General features: G+C 39.4%; 1 protein-coding gene across 1 annotated transcript in view; it reads left to right on the forward strand.

Annotated features, from left to right (window-relative positions):
- Positions 1–2,027, forward strand: part of LOC135096464 (lethal(2) giant larvae protein homolog 1-like) — a 37,389-nt gene extending 35,362 nt beyond the window's left edge. The window contains 1 exon segment of the mRNA XM_063997966.1: positions 1–2,027. This exon segment is cut by the window's left edge and continues 1,454 nt beyond it. The gene's annotated coding sequence lies outside the window, so the exon portion shown is untranslated.
- Positions 2,028–7,500: the final 5,473 nt, after the last annotated feature.

Genomic DNA, 7,500 nt, shown 5'->3' on the forward strand with positions numbered 1-7,500 from the left:
GCCACACACTTTCTGACACACCCTGTAGCCGTTACTTCCAAGGGTGTTTTTGTTGTAATTTGAACACCAGCCGGGGTTTTCAAATGCTTAAGTAGAAAAATATACAAAAAATAAATAAATAAGGAAGGAATGTCATTATTATTATTATTGTTATTTATTTATTTATTTATTTATTTATTTATTTTTATTCTTTTTTTTTAAGGAGAGGGAAAAATACTCAGTCAGTCAGTTAATATTAATGTGTTTTGTATATCTTTTGACTGAGGGCTGTGTGTGTGTGTGTGTGTGTCAGTCAGTCAGTCAGTCAGTCAGTCAGTCAGTCAGTCAGTCAGATACATACAAATGCTGTGAAGTGTCCTTTAAATGTGTCAGTCAATGTTTTAACTGAGTGACTGATTGGCTGACTGACTGACACAAACAAACAAACAAAAACCCACAAAACGAATCCACAAACTGACTGGCCTATTAAGAAAACAAACAGACTGACAAACAAACAAACAAACAAAAAATCAAGAGCAGCTACAAAGAAACAAAAAAAAAAAAAAACTAAAACCACATTTTTTATATTTTTGCATTGTATTTTATCTCATTTTGTTTTTTCACCGTAATTTTTCCACCAACATTAATTAAATAACTTGTGGCAGAGTAAACGATCAAACGAGGCAGATACTTGAGCATTTGGGAACCCTGTCTGACCGCCTAACGATACCCAGAGTAATTGTGGATCTCAGCTGGACATTATCATTAACTACTGTAATGTTAACTACTGTCTAAAGATCTCTATATTTTCAAAAGTTTTCCTGTTTTTTCTCTCGGCTTGTCTGAATGGGCTGCAGTGGAAGTTATTGGGGTTTTCAAGGGTGTTTTCAAGGTTCCAGTGATAGTTTAACAGTTTAACAGGCTGCAGTGGAAGTTATTGGGGTTTTCAAGGGTGTTTTCAAGGTTCCAGTGATAGTTTAACAGTTTAACAGGCTGCAGTGGAAGTTATTGGGGTTTTCAAGGGTGTTTTCAAGATTCCAGTGACAGTTTAACAGGCTGCAGGGGAAGTTATTGGGGTTTTCAAGGGTGTTTTCATAGTTCCAGTGATAATTTAACAGTTTAACAGGCTGCAGTGGAAGTTAATGGGGTTCTCTAGGGTGTTTTCATGGTTCCAGTGATAATTTAACAGTTTAACAGGCTGCAGGGGAAGTTACTGGGGTTTTCAAGGTTCCAGTGACAGTTTAACAGGCTGCAGTGGAAGTTACTGATATTTTCAAGGATGTTTTCTTCATTCCAGTTCTAGTTTAATGAGGATTCTGTACTTTAAACAGACTATATATTTTTTTTTTTTTTTTCTTAGCAAGGATTTTTTTTTTTTTTTTTTTTATATATATAACAGGCTGCAATAGAAGTTACTGGGGTTCTCTAGGGTGTTTTCATGGTTCCAGTGATAGTTTAACAGTTTAACAGGCTGCAGTGGAAGTTAATGGGGTTTTCAAGGGTGTTTTCATGATTCCAGTGATAGTTTAACAGGCTGCAGTGGAAGTTATTGGGGTTTTCAAGGGTGTTTTCATGATTCCAGTGATAGTTTAACAGTATAACAGGCGGCAGGGGAAGTTTACTAATGTTTTCAAGGATGTTTTTATCATTCCAGCGATAGTTTAAGGACACAACACCTTTAAACGTAAGGAGAGAGACTAAGGCTTTCAAGAACGCTTTTATCATTCCAGTGACGAGAAGAGACCCCCCCTCCTCCCACACCAGCAAAGAAAAACACCCTTGAAAGCCTAACCTAACCCAACTAATAATTTATGTAGGCCTTGGAAAACAGCCGAGAGAGAGCCAGATGTTTGAAAATAAGAGGTGTCTTTTTTTTTTTTTTTTTTTTCTTTTCCTTTTTTTCCCGTAATTTAGTATAGTGTGTGATCCGCCCCCCCTCCTTACTTGTACCCCTCACCCCTCCTGCCCCCCCCCCAGTGCCTCAGCCCTCTTGTCTTGTACCCGTTGCGTATAAAATTTCTACTGGATAATAAAAAGATTGATGAAAATTGGAGATATAATTCTGGTCCTTGTTTTTTTTTTTTTTTTCTTAAGGAATTGAAAAGCTGGTTAATTTGCTGTATTTGGTGTGTGTGTGTGTGTTTGTTTGTTGAGGGTTAATATACGTAGATGGTTAGGCCTGTGCTGTTTATTTAGGCTTGAAAATTAAAGGAAAAAAAAAATTAGGAGAAAAAAAAAAAGTTTCAAAGAGAAAAAAAAAAAAAAGATTAGGCCTGTGATGTTTATTTAGGCTTGGAAATTAAAGGGAAAAAATAAAAGAAAAAAAAAATTTCAAAAGAGAGAGAGAGAGAGAGAGAGAGAGAGAGATGGGAATGAACAGATAAAATGTAGTGAGAAACAAAAGTAATGAAAAGGAATAAGAGGTGAGTGATAATCATATAGTGAGACAATGAATGGGAGGAAGGAATAGACGATAAAGGAGGAATAGGCAAAACAAGAGAAACAGATGTATAGAATTTTTAATGAAAGCAAAAAATATATGAAATTAAAGTACTATTAAAAAAAATGATAATAATAGGTTGGTGATATGGCTGGGAAGAAAGAAGGGGGGAGAGAACAAGAAAGAAGGGGAGAGAAAAGAAAGGAGGAGAACAATTAAGAACAAAAGGGAGAAAAAGAAGGAAAATATAAAGTGACAAAAACAAAAAAATAAAGCAAAAAAACAAAGAAAAGGAAGAAATAAAGACAATGAAGGAGAAGAAGGAGAAAATGAAACGTAATAGGCTCGTTGGCGCTTCGTCTTCCTCCTTGCATCAGCTGTCATGGCGTAGAGAGAAACTCCATTTAACAGAGGTAAGCATTTTTCCATTTTTCCGCTAAACTACAACTGCAACTATCACTATATTAACACCACAAGTAAAAGAAGGTATTAAAAATATTTAACACGGGGCAGAATATTGACAGGATGACTAGTTACGTTAAAATTAGCCTATTTACATTTGGCAAGCTGGAGCAGTGGGGATTTAAAAATGGCTGACGGAGTTTAAAGGGGCCTGGGGTAGGTATGAAGACACTAAGAAGGCAGCACAGTAAATTATCAGGAAGAAGATAGCAAATTGGGAAGAAGAACACGCACATTTATTTAGAAAGAGTGGAAAAAGGAGGATGAATGAAAAGGAAGTGGGATGGAGCAGTTACCGTGAAAATAGACTTGGTAGAAGACAGGAAGACGGACGAGACCACAGGCAATTATGGAGAGAGGAAAGCGATGAGGGAAAAGCGATGAGCGATGAGGGAAAAGCGATGAGGAAAAAGCAGTTACCGTGAAAATAGTCATGGTAGAAGACAGGGAGACGGACGAGACCACAGGCAATTATGGAGAGAGGAAAGCGATGAGGGAAAAGAAAATGCAGCCATACACAGTGAAGCAAGGAATAGGGATACGAAAGAGAGACAGGCAGATAGACAGATAAGGGAAAAAAAAAGGAAAAAAAAATGGAGCGGTGTAAATTCATCCTGGGAATAAATAACTAAATAAATGAACTGTAGAAGCAAAGGGAGAACAGAGAGAGAGAGAGAGAGAGAGAGAGAGAGAGAGAGAGAGAGAGAGAGAGAGAGAGAGAGTGTGTCTTATTCTTTTTGACACATCCTGTATTAAGCCAGATCCTAACTACATTTCACTACTAGATCTTGCAATGTTTCCTTTTGATACACCCTGTATTTGATCAGATTCGAACAGAACTTCACTAGTAGGTCTTAGTTTCCTTCTGACACACCCTGTATCCAAACTACACCACCGCTGGACCTTACGTTCTTTCCTTCTGACACACCCTGTATTAAGCCAGATCATAACTACACTGCCAGATCTTACGTTCTTTCCTTCTGACACACCCTGTATTAAGCCAGATCATAACTACTCTGCCAGATCTTACGTTCTTTCCTTCTGACACACCCTGTATTAAGCCAGATCATAACTACACTGCCAGATCTTAAGTTCTTTCCTTCTGACACACCCTGTATTAAGCCAGATCATAATTATACTTCACTACTAGATCTTGCAATATTTCCTTTTTATTTTATTTATTTTTTTTTTATGTAGGAGTGACACTGGCCAAGGGCAACAAAAATCCAATAAAAAAATGGCCACTGAAATGTCAGTCCCATAAAAGGGTCCAAGCAGTGGTCAAAAATTGATGAATAAGTGTCTTGGGGGGACCTGAGGAGGTATTGGAGGCACCTTGGCTTAGGGGGATCCTGAGGAGGGATTGGAGCGATAGGACAAGATACAGATATGAGATTGTGATCGGAGGAGCCCAACGGAGAAGAAAGGGTGACAGCATAAGCAGAAGGATTAGAGGTCAGGAAAAGGTCAAGAATGTTGGGCGTATCTCTAAGACGGTCAGGAATACGAGTAGGGTGTTGCACCAATTGCTCTAGGTCGTGGAGGATAGCAAAGTTGTAGGCTAGTTCACCAGGATGGTCAGTGAAGGGAGAGGAAAGCCAAAGCTGGTGGTGAACATTGAAGTCTCCAAGAATGGAGATCTCTGCAAAAGGGAAGAGGGTCAGAATGTGCTCCACTTTGGAAGTTAAGTAGTCAAAGAATTTCTTATAGTCAGAGGAGTTAGGAGAGAGGTATACAGCACAGATAAATTTAGTATGAGAATGACTGTAGTCGTAGCCAGATGGCGGAAAACTCGGAAGATTCAAGAGCGTGGGCACGAGAGCAGGTTAAGTCATTGCGCACATAAACGCAGCATCCAGCTTTGGATCGAAAATGAGGATAGAGAAAGTAGGAGGGAACAGAAAAGGGGCTACTGTCAGTTGCCTCAGACACCTGAGTTTCAGTGAGGAAAGAAGATGAGGTTTAGAAGAGGAGAGGTGGTGTTCTACAGATTGAAAATTAGATCTTAGACCGCGAATGTTGCAGAAGTTAATGAAGAAAAAGTTGAGGGGGGTGTCAAGACACTAAGGGTCGTCGACAGAAAGGCAGTCCGACCTGGGGACATTGATTATATTTATGGTCCCCTCCCCAGATGGGGACTCCGAGGCTGGTGTAGGAGTCGCCATGATGATTTTAAAATTTTTGAGTGAAGGGTGTGTGTGTTATTAGGTGCTTGTAGTTTTGTGTGGAGGAAGAGAGTTGTGTTTAGAGGGCAGGCTGTGACTGCCCCCTTGTGTTGTGAGACACAAAGGGAAACGTTCAGTGAGGTCACAGCTGGCTCTAATGATAAGTTCACAGCACCCCCTGAACAGTGCTGCACACCTCACTGAGAGTAATTATCGTTTCGGCAGGTGTCTACTGCATCCTCCTACGATACACTCTGTATTAAGCCAGATCCAAACTACACCACCGCTGGATTTTACATTCTTTCCTTTTGACACACCCTGTACTAGGACAGATCATAACTGAACTTCACTACAAGATATTACATTCTTTCCTTTCGACACACCCTGTATTAAGCCAGATCCTAACTACACCACCGCTTGATTTTACGTTCTTTCCTTCTGACACACCCTGTATTAAGCCAGATCCTAACTACCACTACTAGACCTTGCATTCTTTCCTTCTGACACACCCTGTATTAAGCCAGATCCTAACTACACCGCTAGATTTTGCATTCTTTCCTTCTGACACACCCTGTATTAAGCCAGATCCTAACTACACCACCGCTGGATCTTGCATTCTTTCCTTCTAACACACCCTGTATTTGACCAGATCCTAACTGAACTTCACTACAAGATCTTACATTCTTTCGACACTCCCTGTATTAAGCCAGATCCTAACTACACCACCGCTAGATTTTACGTTCTTTCCTTCTGACACACCCTGTATTAAGCCAGATCCTAACTACACCACCGCTAGATCTTACATTCTTTCCTTCTGACACACCCTGTATTTGACTAGATCCTAACTGAACTTCACTACAAGATCTTACATTGTTTCCTTCTGACACACCTTGTATTAGGGCAGATCCTAACTACACCACCGCTAGATTTTACGTTCTTTCCTTTCGACACACCCTGTATTAAGCCAAATCCTAACTACACCACTACTAGACCTTGCATTATTTCCTTCCGACACACCCTGTATTTGGCCAGATCCTAACTGTACCACTGCTAATCCCATCTGCCATCACCCAAGATTAATTAATAAGAAACACTCAAAATGAACCTTGACAAATTAACAGTAAAGGTTTTATTTTGTTATATAATCATTAGTTTCCTTGTGGTTTGTCTAACTTTGCTTTGTGTAACATGAACACGGCAAACAAGACACCAGCGGGGGGAACAAAATGATATACCACACCAACACCATCATTAGTAGTAGTTGTAGTAGTAACACCATTAGTAGTAGTAGTATTGGTGATAATAGTAGTAGTATCAACACCATCATCATCATCAGTTATTGGCGAAGGTGGTGCTAGTAGTAATAGTAGTAGTAGGTTTAAGTTCATACCAGCAGTAGTAGTATGTATATAATTTATTTAACTTCCTATTCTGCTTAATTAACACCTCTTATAAACTCCAATCCCCTTAAAAAGTACTCGATCCTAATATAAGCCCTTGGATCCCACTAGAAGGGTATTCAATCTTGTTATAAGGTATTGCATTCTTTCAAGAGGCGTTCAGTTCTCCTATAAGCTCTTGTATTGTGTTTGAGTTGCAGCTAAATGTTTTTCAAGCTTGTGCAGGCTTGGAAGGACGTGCGTGGATGTATATTTTTATTAATTAGGGTTTATTTGTACACGTAATGGCAGTATTGGTGGTGAGAGGAGGAGGAGGATTACAAAGGGGAAGAAAAGGGAGAAGAGAAGAGAAAAAGGATTACAAGAAGAAAAGAAGGAAGAGAAGAGATAAAAGGATTAAAAGAAGCAAGAAGAGAAGAATGATTACATGGAGGAAAGAAGAAAAGAGAAGGAAGAGGAGGAGGAAGAAGAATAATAAGAAGAATCATAGGAGTAGTAGTAGAATTATTATTATTAGTAGTAATAGCAGTAGATCTACTTGCATGCTCTCTCTCTCTCTCTCTCTCTCTCTCTCTCTCTCTCTCTCTCTCTCTCTCTCTCTCTCTCTCTCTCTCTCTCTCTCTCACCTCAGCCTACAGACCCACAGTATGTCCCCCCACAGTATGTTGGCATACCCACAGTTACTCCCCACAGCGCCTCACCAATACTACTACTACTACTCTTTCTCCTCCTCCTCTTCCTCTGCAGTAGTGTGTGGCAGGCAGACAGGTGGACAGGGTGTGTATCTGTGAATAAAATGTACATTTATTGCCAAGAAGTGAAATATAAATAAAGATTACACTATTTCAAGTTTTTGTTTGTTTTATTCCTGAGAGAGAGAGAGAGAGAGAGAGAGAGAGAGAGAGGCTGTTTACTGAGCGGAAGCAGTGTGTGTGTGTGATTGCCAGCCTGATATACATAAATTACTTATAATTCAGAAAGATTACACTAACAAGCTTATTAATGATTCAAGATTACACTTATCTTATCAATCATTCATAATCTCACTCCCAAA

This window comes from Scylla paramamosain, unplaced genomic scaffold (assembly GCF_035594125.1).
Source record: "Scylla paramamosain isolate STU-SP2022 unplaced genomic scaffold, ASM3559412v1 Contig4, whole genome shotgun sequence".
Taxonomy (NCBI): domain Eukaryota; kingdom Metazoa; phylum Arthropoda; class Malacostraca; order Decapoda; family Portunidae; genus Scylla; species Scylla paramamosain.